At 33.7% G+C, this 15,333-nt stretch overlaps 1 pseudogene; it reads left to right on the plus strand.

The window, feature by feature from the left end:
• The first annotated feature begins 11,854 nt into the window (after nucleotides 1-11,854).
• On the plus strand, nucleotides 11,855-12,893 carry LOC134471130 (olfactory receptor 5D14-like; annotated as a pseudogene).
• Nucleotides 12,894-15,333: the final 2,440 nt, after the last annotated feature.

The following is a 15,333-nucleotide window of genomic DNA, read 5'->3' on the forward strand; positions in this document are numbered from 1 at the left end:
TATTTCTAGCGCAATTCGCTCCCACATAAAAGTTCATCAGAGGATTACTGATAAATCATGGCCCTCACGCTTACAAATTCAAAACTTTTTGATACACTTGAGAATTGCATTTTTATTATTACATTTGTAGGCTACTTCATATTTTTTTTCTTCCCATTGCTGCCTGCATGACTTTGAACCCTCATTTGTCAATGCCTTGTCCAAACTCCGTACTTTAATTCAAGGCTCTCTGTTTGCCTAAAATTCTTCACTGTAATTTTAGTTTCCAATAATCTTACTGGTCTTCAGTAAATTTAACCCCACTTTTCTATGCTCCGTTACTGCTGGAATAACTGGCTTTTAAAGCATTGTTTCATCTCAATTTCAGCAGAGTAACCACAGTGTATTAAACATACTGTCCCATGCATCCAGATCAACTTGGAAGGTTTAGAAAAAATACAATTTCCTTTCTTTCTCATCTCACACTCGTTTGGAATACAAACACTCTCCATCACATTTAGTCCTTAAAAAGCAGAATAGGACCATAGAAATTTTAAAACAATACTATAGTGCTAATTTTGTTAAATTAGTCATAACATTTGTTTGCTTTGTTTGTTTGGCCCCTCCACAGTACTGGTGATGGGACACAGGGCTCTGAACCATCAAACTCCAACCTCATCTTTTTTAAAAAACAAATTGTGATTCTGAGTATACTTTGAACCTAATCCAGCTAAGAGGTAGGGAAAACTACTGGTTTTAGTAAGTAAACTACGCTAATTTTTACAATGCTAGAAAAAGGACAAAAAGGGGTTGATATTTGTATTATAACCCATCTAGTTTCAAGATTTACACTGTCTTAAACTCTCACCTATTCTCCTCCCTGTCTTCTTACACGTTGTTTTCTCACTGCGTTCCCTGCCATGCCTTATACTTTCAGTCCATTCCTCAGTCCAACCACAGATTGTGGTTGTTGTCAATTCAGTATAGACTACATATGAAGGTCTTTCCCTCTTATTCCTGCTGCTACCAGAAGAGTCAATCAAGAGTTCCCTATGGAGCTTATAAAACTGCAACAAAAATTCTCCTTAACACTGAATATTTTTTTTTAAATTTTATTTAGGAGGAAAAAGAGAAAAACACAAAACAAAACAAAGCGGTGGAAGGGTACACGTAATACAGAACTACATTAAAAAAAATAACAGTAAGAAATCACCTGTTAATAGATTACATATTATCATCTTGGAAATAGTTACTCAAATCACAGTATCAAAGGATACAAAGTGAACATTCAAACAGAGAGACTGCAAACAGCTGCGTTCAATGATCCAAAAACATTAATATAGTCAGCCATTTAACACCCCTAAACACACTTGCTGTTATATCTGTTAGAGCTCTTTTTTTTTCCCCTCTCTGGTTTACAACAAAATTTACACATTTTGGATTTTATTACTCCTTAGTTCTTATTATTTTTGGGGGGGAAAGAATAAAGTCAAATATGGCAAAACAAAGCTGTCAGTCAAAACCAAGGATAAACATAGCACATGATGTAAAACACAGTACAAGGTTATCAACAATGGTTATCAACATTGTCTCTTGTTTCCTTGAAAAGAATTGTCTATCTCATTAGATATTATAAAGTTGGACAAAACAGTAGAGAACAAGACCAATAAAACTTAGGCATTGTAAACATTACAGGACTTCCAAAGGAGACAATAGTCAAACCAGAATGGGCATCCTAGTGAATCTTATTGCCTTCAAAGTAGTTGCCTACACCCTCAAACTTGATACTATCACACAGAACGGAACAGAGTCTAGTTAGTCAAAACAAGATCATGGGAGTATTACAGGACTTCAAAACAAGTTAATAGGAAATAAAAAAGAGTTACTATTATATATCGTAATTTTTTAAATTTTTCCCCTTAATTAAAACAAACATAAGAAATGACTAAATAATTTTTAATGAATAAGGGAGAGATTGAGATAAAACAGGACATGACAATATAACAATACAGGTCAAAGCATGACTGTTTCAGCAACCTAGTGCTTCACCACCAAATAACCCGACTTAATAGTAGTTACCATAGTGTCTGTCTTTTTCCTTGAAATATTTGGATAAAACTTCATATACTATAGCTTCAAATATTTCCATATCAAAAAGCCCAGAATAAAGCCTTTCTAATTAATAAGTGAAAACTTTATAAGGCTTCAAGGCCACATAATGGGGAATCATGATTACCACATATTTTTATATAATTGAATCATTACTTACATTAGGGAAACTATTCAGTATTCACACATACGAGATTGATTTATTTCACTTATGAGTATGGTCTCAAGCTGCGCCAATTTATTGATAAATATCTCAATGTGATCCTTCTTTATAGCTGAATAATACTCCATTGTATAGAAATATCACAACTTTTTTATCCATTCCTCAGTTGATGGACACGGATTATTTTCAAGATCTGGCGATTACAAATTGTGCTGCTATAAACATAGGTGCACATATATCACTGTGGTATGATGCTTTCAGTTCTTCTGGGAATATGCCTAGAAATGGAATAGCTGGAATAAATGGGATTTCCAATCCCAACTTTTTGAGAAATCTCCAGACAGACCTCCACAAAGGCTGTACCAGTCTACACTCCCACCAACAGTGCAGGAGAGTTCCTTATTCCCCACAGCCTCTCCAGCATTTGTTGTTGTTGGTTTTCTTGATCCTGGCCATTCTTTCAGGAGTGAGATGGTATCTCAGTGTGGTTTTAATTTGCATTTCTTTAATGACCAATGATGATGAGCATTTTTTCATGTATTTATTTGCCATTTGCATTTCTTCATCTGACAATTGCGTATTCATCTCAGATGCCCATTTTTGGATTGGATCTTTGAATTTTGGAGGTCTGAGTTTTTTTAATTCTTTATATGTTTTAGACAAGAGTCCCTTGTCTGAGAGAGAGTTCACTAAAATCTTTTCCCAGTTTGTGGGTTTTCTTTTCACTATGCTGGAGATTTCTTTTGACATGCAGAAACTTTTTAATAAGAAGTGGTCCCAGTTATTGATTCTGGGAAGTATTTCCCGTGCGGTTTGAGTCCTGTTCATGAATTCTCTACCTACTCCTATGTCTCCAAGGTTTCTACCCAATTTGTCTTCCAATAGATTTAGTGTTTCTGTTTTAATATTCAGATCTTTGACCCATTTAGATTACTTTAAAATTGGGCACAAGACAAGGATGTCCTTTATCACCAATCCTATTTAATATAGTACTGGAAGTACTAGCCAGAGCAATTAGGCAAGAAAGAGAAATAAAAGGGGTAAAGATAGGAAAAGAAGAAGTTAAATTATCATTGTTTGCAGATGACATGATACTCTAAATAGAAGAGCCCCTAAACTCCATTGAAATACTCTTAGATACAATAAATAAATTCAGTAATGTGGCTGGATACAAAATCAATACTCACAAATCAATAGAATTCCTATATACAAACAACAAAATCACAGAGAGGGAAATAAGAGAAACTGGACTATTCACATTAGCAAGCAAAAAAATGAAATATTTAGGAATTACTCTTACGAAAGAAGTGAAAGACTTATACAGTGAAAATTATAATACACTGAAAAAGGAAATTGAAGATGATCTCAGAAAATGGAAAGACATCCCTTGCTCATGGATAGGAAGAACAAACATTGTGAAGATGGCCATTCTCCCAAAACTGTTATACAGATTCAATGTATTCCCAATAGAAATACCATCAACATACCTTATAGATCTAGAGAAATCACTCCTAAATTTCATCTGGAACCAGAAGAGACCTAGAATCGCAAAGGCAATTCTTAGCAGCAAAGACAAAAGCAGGAGGCATAACAATCCCTGACTTGAAGTTATACTGCAAAGCAACAGTAGTAAAATCAACATGGGATTGGAATCAAAACAGAGCTGAAGATCAATGGAATAGATTAGAAGATACAACCACAACTACAAACACACTCAACCACCTTATCTTTGATAAAGGAGCCAAGCAGGTTCACTGGAAGAACGACAGTCTCTTTAATAAATGGTGCTGGAAAAACTGGCTCTCCATTTGCCGAAAACTAAAGCTAGACCCATGTCTATCACCATGTACTAAATTAAAACCCTGAATAATTAAAGTGTGTTTGAGAGCAGCCATTACTAAATCCATCAAATTGAAACAATTCTTTAAGAATTCTAAGGCATCTCCCAAAATGAATGTAGGTTATTTTGTCAGTTCCTATTCATATTTCAGAATGGTGCTTTATGAAATAACAATTTACTTTGCTTTTCTAATACACTGAAATGGTCTCATTTCTTCTTTAGTACTTTATACAATATCTCATTTCCATTGAAAGTTCCCTGAAAACTTCTCAAAGAAAATTTTTCTGAAAATATAAATGACAGGTCAAAGCATGACTGTTTCAGCAACCTAGTACTTCACCACCATATAACCCGACTTAATTCTCTTCCCCCCAAAAAAGTAATAAGAACTAAGGAGTAATAAAATCCAAAATGTGTAAATTTTGTTGTAAAAAAGAGAGGGGAAAAAAAGAGCTCTAATGGATATAAGCAGCAAGTGTGTTTAGGGGTGTTAAATAGCTGACTATATTAATGTTTTTGGATCATTGAACACAGCTGTTTGCAGTCTCCCTGTTTGAATGTCCACCTTGTATTCTTTGATACTGTGATTTGAGCAACTATTTTCAAGATGATAATATGTAATCTACTAACAGGTGATTTCTTACTGTTATATTTTTTTTTTTTGTTTTGTTTTGTTTTGTTTTGTTTTGTAGTTCTGTATTACGTGTACCCTTACATCGCTTTGGTTTGTTTTGTGTTTTTCTCTTTTTCCTCTTAAATAAAAAAAAAAGAAAAGAAAATATAAATGACATATTTTTACTTGTTTTTCTGTATATTTATATTTTTTAAAGTATGTCATATGCTATCTTTTTTACAAATATTGATGTTCATTTCATTTTATATTTCATCACTTTGTTAAATTTAATGAGGTTCCAACTTCTATGTAGCATTTCATTTAAAATACCTAGTGTCTCAAAATAACTCAAGGTCAGAAAAAACAATACGAGGAGCAAGGAGAGTTCATTTAATACCTGGAATATGACCCATCAGTTGAATTTAGTGGACATTTCTCTGTTTCTGCTTATACATGTTTTTTTTTTTTTTCTGTCCAAAAGTTTTATTGATTTCAATCTATCTCTTATAAGAATGAAAAGATATCTAACATTGAAGCAACTCAACAAAAGCCAGCTTTTCTTAATGCCAGTATTTTATTTGATGATATCCTTGTCTTTTTAGTAAACCTCGTGAGGAGTCTCCCTCAGTGCTAAAATGGTGTTGAGGATTTTCTTCTTTATTTAAAAGCACTGAGTGACTTTTACACACTTGAAATTAATAAAGGAGTCAACTAATGACATTTTCCAACTGCCAAGATATGTGGAAGGGGCTTAGAATTTCTCTTGAGGAAGAGAACACCCATGTGGCTAGGCTCCGTGTCCTTGTTGGTTTCTCCCCTGAATGTTTGCCTGTGGGGACACAGCCCCCCTGAGACTTTGTTGACATGATCTGTAAACAAGGAAGTTAATGGAAAATAACCTTGTTTTCTATTAACTACAGTATAATTTTTTACATTTCATTACAATAATATAGTCTTTTAAACAAACTAACAAATAAAAAAAATACCTTCCCTCTGTAACAAATATGAAAGTTTTGAAAAGAGAAAAAATGACAATAATAATAAGAGCAACTCCATTTATTCTGTTATTTTCAGCATTGTTATGCCTGATGGGCATTTAATACATTTCCTTTGCATGTTTGCATATTTCTTTAGACAGAAACATTCTTTATGTTGTTTTAAACAATCCCTTGATGGTCAAACAAATAAAATTAATATTATGTATTAAATATAATTTCAGTTGTGGAGATTAGAAAATTTGGAAATTCTAAGTATCAGGGTTTTGCTATCCATCTAGCAATGCTTACCAATGAGCACACTGAGACTTTAAATCCACCAACTATAGCCCTCTCACATACTTTTGTAAGGCTCTAAATTAGGGAAGAAAGTCAGCGGTGTTAGATGTGACCCATAAAACTGTAACCACACTGATTGAAAAATATTAAAATTTTACAAAAACACAATTAGAGTGACATTTAAAAACCAAAATATACCGTGATTATTCCAATGCAATAGAGCTAGAAATGGAAAGGTTTTAGAAATTTGGAGATGAAATTCAGCAGCTATTTAGGGTTATTTTTAAAAGTGTGAGCTATTTTTAGTGTGTGGCTAACAAAAGTAAATGTTTGCTTGGAAATTTCTGCAGCTTACAGGCATCAAAATTTTGGTTTAATTTTTCAATCAAAGTAAAGTACTGTTAAATTACAAAACTGTAAAATCAAGTAAAGGCATTTTATAACAGATCACTGTAATATAAAAGATTTTTCCTTTTCTTTATGTTTTCCAATTTTAAACATATCTCAGAATGATATATAAGCCAAAAGTAAAAGTATAAATATAGCGAAAGGCATGTGTTAACATAAGCAATCCTAGGATTCATATTTTATTTATAGTATCATGTATCTGTATTACTAATTTTCAAATTCTAAATGCAGTGATCTGCATTGGTTTTCCAAAATGGAATGAAAGTTTTGATTATGAAATTTGTGTATAGAATATTACTTTCTTAACATCCTCTAGCTGTGTGATTTCCTTACAGCTTTATGTAAATATTTTCATAAAATGTATAAATACATTTAGATTCAGAGAAACAAACTGTGTGTATATTGTGGATTGCTCACATAAACAATGATGAAACCATTAAGTTCTATAACATGTCATTTTTTATTACTTCAGCAGCTATAGAAAAAAAAGAAAGAATCTTTATGTAACTTAATTCTGCTTGTTTACAAAAGATAAAGTTTCTTGTTTATGGTACAAAAGTGAAATTACCTGAAAGAATTGTGAAAGGAGATAGGATAGAAACATCAAAGTAAACTGCAATAAGTTTTGGACAATTCAGTCAATAAACCTCTTAAATATTTTTGTTCTAAAAGCATATTTATTAAACTATGCACACATGTAATCCATAGAGACATTTTTACGAAGCTGAGTTGGAGCATTTAACTACAATCCCTCCCTGGACAATCAACACTAACAGAAGATAGCACGTTGACAGGATTATTCAGTGTGATAAAGTGGGATTCATCCCAGAAATGCGAGTGTTTCAGCACATATCACAAAATAAAGTGATCCATTCCATAAACTGGATGGGAAACACATGAATTGCTACGTACAATGCTTTGTTTCCTAAGATTTGGAATTAAAAAGGATGCCATATTACAGCACTTTGTTTTCAACATAGCAGTGGAACATTTAACCACAGAAATCAGGCAGATTTCTTAATAACATCCAAAAAGTAAGTGAAAAAATTGAATTATTGTTATTCTCAGTTGATGTGATAATATATAGAGCAGTCATCAGAAGTTAAAACTAACAAATTCATTAAAGCTGTGGCATACAAATCTAATGGAGAAAATTTGTATTATTTCTAAATACCAGTAATGAATTATCTGCAGTGGAATTCAAAACAGCATTACATTTAAAAGATCTACCAAAACAGTAGAAATAGATCAAAGAGGTGTAAGAGCTCCACGATCCAAGCTTTAAAACATGGTGAAAATAAATCAAGAAATAAAACATAGAATAAAAGATATCCAAAATGTACACTAGAAATTATAAAAGTAAGTGCTTGTCTGGCAAGTGTAGTCCCGTTTTTGATTCCCAGGACCAATAAAAGTGAAAGGAAAAGAAATGACTAAAATAAGAAGGAAAAATTGGGATGGGGAAAGAAGAAAAGAAAGAAAAAATACATAATTACACTACTAATCTCTGCTGGCCCAATAAAAAGAGTGGATGGTGCTTTTTTATTTTAAAAAAAGGATGAAACAAAACAGGAAAAATAACATATCAGAAGAAAAACAATGTAAATGGCACAGATTTCAAACAAGACAGTAGAAGGTCAACAGTGACCATCAGAATGTCTCTTGTTTTCTTCTAAATGGCTGTCTATATCTTCACAGATAATGAATTCATACAAAACAAAATAGTATAAAACTGATTAGAACAGAGTAATAAATGCATTACAGGCATGCAAAACCAGGAAATAGAAAAATTAACCATGGCTGACATGATGTCTCCTATTCTCTTCAAAATAACTTTCCGTACCTTTGTGTATGTTGAAGTTAAACAATACAAAACAGGTAGAAACCACTCTGAACAAAAAATAGAAGCACTACTGGGTTTCACAGCATGATGATACAGAATCAGCAATGGATACCAAAATGTCTATTTTTCTTCAAAGTAGCTGTTCATTTCATCAAGTATAATATAATCGATTCTCATAAACTGTTTAGGAGAAATTCTAGGCATGTATAAGCCTCTACATGTACACCTATCCTTTCTGCATTAAAGGAAAAACAAAACAAAACAAACAGATTAGTAGAAATATAAGAAATAAAAAAGACAAATAAATAACAATAGCAAAGTTGCCAAACTATGACGATATAAGCCTTCAAAGCATGGTGGTAGTACCCTAAGTAAGGTTGATATTTTACAGTGATCTGCAAAGGTTCCTCAGGTCACCTGACAGAGACTTGCAAAATTGTTCGAATCCTATGAATATTAACTGATTTGTTTTATGAACTCATAAAATTTGTAGCACAATCATCGCAACTATCTTAATAAGTGTGTTTATACAAATATCGATGTATTATCTTTGCCCTTTTACTTGTTCCTCCTATTCCCTGAGATATTGCTTTCCCCTTTGAGCATATTTTTACCCTTCCACTGCAATTATTGAGAATTTTGTATCTTATGTACTGTTACCATTTCTTATCCTATAGAGACAATACTGTATTTACTAATGTGAATTTGATTTATTTTACTTATGAGTATGGTCTCAATTTGCATCCACTTATGTATAAAAATCTCAGTGTGATCATTTTTATAGCTGAGTAGTACTCCATTGTATAAAAATACCACATCTTTATTTTATCCATTACTCAGTTGATCAGCATTTAGGTTGTTTCCAGATTTGGCTATTACAAATTGTTCTGATATGAACATGGGTGCACATATACCACCGTGATATGATGCTTTCAATTCTTCTGTGAATGTGCCCAGAATAGGATTAGCTGGGCTAAATGATACTCCGAATCCCAGTTTTTAAGAATGATTTCTTTAGGTTTGTGTGGTATGCTAGTGATATTTTTATGGGGATTACATTAAATCTGCATAAAAATTTTGAGAGGTGGACATTTTCACAATATTTGTTCTTCCTATTCTTTAACAGGGAATGTCTTTGAATTTTCTGTGATCCTCTTTAATTTATTTTCTTCCAGTTATTATAATTTTCCTGGAATGGTTCTTTTACTTGTTTTGTCAGATTGATTCCTAAGTATTTCATTTTTTTTTTGATGCTATGGTGAAGGCTGTCACTTTCTCTTATTTCTCTCTCAGTGATTTTGTTCTTAGTGTATAGGAATGCTGTTTAATGTTTGAATGTTTACTTTGTATCCAGCTACATTGCTGAATTTATTTATTATACCTAGCAGCCTTTCCATGGAGGTTTTGAGGTCTTCTATGTAGAGTATCATGTTGCCTGTAATAATGGTAATTTAACTTCTTTTTTTTTTCCCGTCACTACTCCTTTTATTGTCTCTATTGTCTAATCTCTCTGGCTAGTGTTTCCATTACTACATTGAATTGGAGTGTTAATAATGGACATCCTTGTTTTGTTCATGATTTTAGTGTAAAGGCTTTAAGTTTCTGGTTGTTTAATATGTTTCTGGTTCTTGGATTGTAATAGATGTCTTTTATCATACTGAGACCATATAAAGACCATCCATTCCAGTATTCTGTAAGGGTCTTACCATGTATGAGTGTTGGAACATATCAAAATCTTTTTCTGCAACTATAGAAATGATCATGTGATTGTTATTTTTGACTCTATTGGTATGGTGGACTACCTTTATTTGCATATGTTGAACCATACCTCATACCTACACTTTGAGATGAACCCCCTTTATTATGGTGTATAATCTTTTAGATGATTTGCTGCATTTTTTTTGCCAATATATTATTGAGAATTTTTGCATGTATGTTTACTAGGGAAATTTGCCTGTAGGTCTCTCTCTCTCTCTCTCTCTCTCTCTCTCTCTCTCTCTCTGTCTGTCTCTCTCTCTCTCTCTCTTTCATTTCTCAGGGTCACTCTGGAGCAGCACTGAAGTTTGGTAACTGTGCCATTATGTGTACCGGCACATCCACGGGAAACCATCGGTAAGAGTGCCCCAGTTCTTCCTTCCATATTCAAGTTGTGGCGGGGCATGCTCCATGAGGCCATGTGGTCAGCCTTGGAGAAGACAAAAGGAAGCAAAAGTCTGAGCCATGGACAATTTGCTACATTCTCATTTGGCTGACTTGTGTCTTCATGAACAGGAATGCAGCTGATTGTTTTGCAGGCCTAGTTTCACAGACTGATAGAGAGATGATACCCATTCAAGACAGAAAGTGGAGGCTGCATAGTAAATAAATGCGATGGGACAGCCACTCAGTCATTGGTAGTGTCTGTTAAAATACCAGAATCTCTTTCTCAAAAGCCAAATAGTTAACTTCAGTTGGATTTACTGTATAACTTTAAAATGCAGAAGTGCTGATCAGTAATTGATTAGGTGTGCTAACCAAAATTCTGAACAAATCCTGTCAATCAAATAACCCTCAAAAACTATGACATATTTTTAATTTTATGGCCCAACAGATGCTTCTACTACAAACTGTACTAGGGATAAATTTCCTTTTTGATTTGAGGTTTGCCCAAAATGGGCATGTTTCTGGTTAATTTTTGCAGAAAGACTGAAGTAGACTGCCTATCAATGCCAACTTCTGCATTCAAAATCCCCAGGATTACTCAATTTTGGAAGCTATACTTAAATTTTGGGTATTCAATTACAAAGGGCATTTTAATCATGTGCAAACAAAGCCCAAAGTTGATTTCATTATATAATTTCCTGTGAAATTTGGAGGAAATTCTATTCATTAAAGATGACGTAAGAGAGCCACATTTGATTTAATTGCCTTATGATGCTTACAAGGCATAATCTGGAGGTGATTCTCTAGAGCTAGAGGCCCTGAGGAAATAAACTTAGATATAATAAGCTCGGTGCTCCAGTTTTATGTGACATAAAGAGAAACAGGAAAGCATACCCTGTTTCGCTGTAGTACATAGCTTCATTCAAACTTCCTGTGAAATAATGAAAATGTTATTTTCCTAATTGTATAACCAGGCAAAATTTTATTTTCATATTTAGCTCAATTTCTGTAACATTATTCTTTTGAGCCTCATAGTATTCAAGGAAGAACTTATAACTTGTGGAAATACTTTGTCTCAGATCCACTGAAAAAGACTTCAAAAGTAAAGTGTGAATAAATATGCAATATTCTGTGTATATGCATGATGGAGAAATAGTCTTCTGGGAAAATTTGCTCAGTATTTATGGTGACTTTCGGTAAGATATTCAACACAGGAAGTAGCATTTATGAAAAAGAGTTTCGGAACTACAAATGGTAAAGCAATAAATTTCTTTAATATTTTACAGAATTCTTAGGCAAGAAACACTTTTTTCTTAATGAATTGTATTGATTTGTTTAAATAAGTGAAATGCACATTCATTGTTCTTTGGAGCAAGTATTTCACATTTTTTCCAGAATCTTCACTCTTTGATGTATTTATGTTAAAAAAAAAAAAAAAAAAAAAAAAAAAAAAAAAAACATTTTTGTCTGTTCTGTGACTGGGATGCTTACAGAATTTCATGATGGAACAGTCATTTACTTCCACATACCTTGTGTTTTACAGGAACAAGTCTCCTCAAGAACACATTCAGTGCAAGAAAGCTTGGTGATGGCTGTAAGAAATCTGAGTGTGGAGACAACTTTTGCCCTCTTAGGTTTTACTGATTCCCCAGAACTTCAGATTCCTCTCTTCCTTGTATTCCTGATCATGTACATTGTCACGGTGGTAGGAAACCTCGGGATGATAATAATCATCTGGGTTAACCCCAAACTTCACATCCCCGTGTACTTTTCCCTTAGTCACCTGTCATTTGTTGACTTCTGCTACTCTTCCATTGTTACTCCCAAATTGCTTGAGAACCTGGTCATGTAAGACAAAACCATCTTTTACTGGAGCTGCATGTGGCAGTTCTACCTTTCTTGCTTTGCTGTGGTAGCTGAGTCCTTCTTGCTGGCAGTAATGGCCTATGACCGCTTTGTGGCCATCCGGAACCCCCTGCTGTACACGGTTGTTATGTCCCAGAGACTCTGTGCTCTGCTCGTGGTTGGATCCTACTTCTGGGCTCTGTTTTGCCCATTTGTGCTCTTCTGCTATGCTCTTCAGCTAAGCTTTACTGGATTTAATGTCATCAACCACTTTTTCTGTGAATATACATCCCTCATTGCAGTCTCTGTCTCTGACGTGCACATCCCTCAACTACTGCTTTTTGGCTTTACCACCTTCAGTGTGGTGAGTACCCTTTTGATCATCCTCCTACATATTTATTTTTGTGACAGTCATAAATCTCCCAACTGCCAGTGGGCGTCAAAAAGCCTTTTCCACCTGTACCTCTCACCTGACAGCCATCACCATCTTCCATGGGACCATCCTGTCCCTCTATTGTGTGCCCAACTCCAAGAACTCAAGACAGACAGTCAAAGTGGCCTCTGTGTTTTACACAGTTGTCAATCCCATGCTAAATCCTCTGATCTACAGTCTGAGGAACAAGGATGTAAAGGATGCCTTCTGGAAAGTAGTAGAGATGAAAGTCCCTTTCCATTGAATCAATCCCAGAAGACGTTTTCAACCTTAATAAGTACTGGGGAGAGGTTCCAGGTTTTTAAGTGCTATAATAGAGGTTTGTAAGTTTTTATAGTAGATGAATATGATATTTGAATTGATAAATTCAAATCACATAAAAAAACAAAGCAATTAAATTCTAGGATGAGTTTTAAAATGTTTCATTCTATTTCTTCGAAGTACACACACATACACACAAAGAGAAGTAGAAAGCACTATAGTTTTCAGGATATTGAGGTATTGAAAGAATGATGGTAACAAAAAATACTGCCCTGATTTGTTAATATGAGTAACAATAAGTGCCTGGTTTTTCAAGCTTTTCATGCAGTACCACTGTAATATTGTGGCATTCTAGGAGATAGAAGTTGTTATGCTGTGCAATAAAGAAGTCCCTATAATCAGATACCTCCATCTTATGGGTTCTGTGACCTGAATGAATGGAGATTGTGGCAAATGAATCAGTCATTGCATGTGCAGAAATATGCACGGTAAGGATGATTCCTTCTAGGTGTGAATGATGCTACAGACCACAAGGAACTAGTAGAAAAATAAGTGGCACACTCTAAAAGAAGACATTTATCACCTAATGCCTATTTAATTTTTAAAATTTTGAGTCACATTTTCTATGTGAGTGAATTTTAATATATTATCTTGTCCACAATGGTCTTACATTTGTGAGTCTCCTTTTTCAGGCTCCCAAATACTGGGTTTACACAGACATGTACACATCTGGCTGTTGGCCCTTTTGCTATAATACTTCTGACACTTTTAGTATGAAGGAAATCATAGAAATGAATTTTCTCTTTCAGAAAGGACAGTGACTAAGGTCATTTCAATATTTCCACACAGAACTTGCATATTATTATTTGAAAGTTTGCACTTCCAGAATTATCAGGTCTGTATATTTCTATAGGCTTTACCTGATTTAAATTACACAAAATGTATATAATAAAATGTTTTATCTGAGAATATTGATGAATCATACATCATTTTTGTGAATAATGAAACACAAATATCTGATATTGAACAAACTAAAATCAAAGCAAATTTAGATAAGAAGGCTAACTATATATATATATATATATATATATATATATATATATATATATATATGTGTGTGTGTGTGTGTGTGTGTGTGTGTGTGTGAGTGTGTGTGTGTGTGACATTAATGATTTAAGAAAAGGTAACTGAGACTATTTTCATGTTAGAGATTTGAGTTGAAGCTATGCTTTTCCTCTTAAATACCAAAAAATATGGTAATACAATAGCAATGAAAAATAATTTCCTCTAAATTTCCTCTAAATAGAAAGTTTTTCTGTCCAGAACTAGAGCTTCTTGGATAAAAGTCAGATTTGAAGAGCAGATCAGAAAGTTGGCAAGAACACTGGAAGTTTTAATTCACATAAAGCTAGAGCAGGTGTCACAGCTCTGTAAATCTGAAGTGATACTGGAGTAACGTGAAATGTTTGCCACTGGTTTAGAGTTAGAAAACAAATGCAAAAGACATGCTGACTACAATTGATTTAAAAGTACTAAATATGCTTAAGTCCGGATGCCAAAAACAACATAAATGAAGCTTTGATTTAGAAACTCATTCTTCTGAAAATTGGTAAGCAAAAGAAACAAATATGTTTTGTATCTTTCTCCTAAAAAATTATATGTTCAGATCGCCTAAAAGGTAATGAGAAGAAGTTTGCAAGAAATCAAAGTGGAAAACACTATATAATTAGAAAATCAGGATTTTTAGAACAGTCAACTAAAACAACAGAATTATAGAAATTCTTTTAAAAGGCATTAAGATCATTAAGAATTTCATGTGTGAGTGATTTCAACATGAATTTAATAGAACTGGCATTGCTGCACCTACACACTATGCTGGACCTCACTGAAAGCTGATGGTCAGTATACACATGGGCTGCAACTGGCAGTGCCCACAAGCATCTCTGTAACATTCCCACTGGGAAGAGAAGAATGAGCTAATACAGATCCTTTATCCAAAATTCTTTTGGAATTATTGCTGTGGAAATAAGTTAAATGACTCTAAATGAAACAGTGAGCCACATACAGAGAACAAAACATTCTTCGAGCGGTCCATTTATTTTTCTCCCAAATTTTCTTAAATAATCATAATTATTGGTGCCAGAGATTAGTTACATAATAAGAAAGAATCTAGGAATTGCAGCCAAATTGATTTGGATCTTGATTCAAATTAACCATATATATGGTGAAATTAGGAAAGTGTACAGAATGGTTTGGGTAGGACTTACATGAAATGAAAAATATACTTGCTACTATGTTGTTGTCTGCCTGTTATGGAAGTCTCTCAGGAGACTGTGACAGGAGGATTACAAATTTACCTGCAATCTTGGAAATTAGCAAGAACCTATGTTAAATTTCAAAATAATTATTAAAATGTGGGGGCT

Source organism: Cavia porcellus, unplaced genomic scaffold (genome assembly GCF_034190915.1).
Source record: "Cavia porcellus strain 051 isolate PalLab524CR breed Dunkin Hartley unplaced genomic scaffold, mCavPor4.1 scaffold_17, whole genome shotgun sequence".
NCBI lineage: Eukaryota > Metazoa > Chordata > Mammalia > Rodentia > Caviidae > Cavia > Cavia porcellus.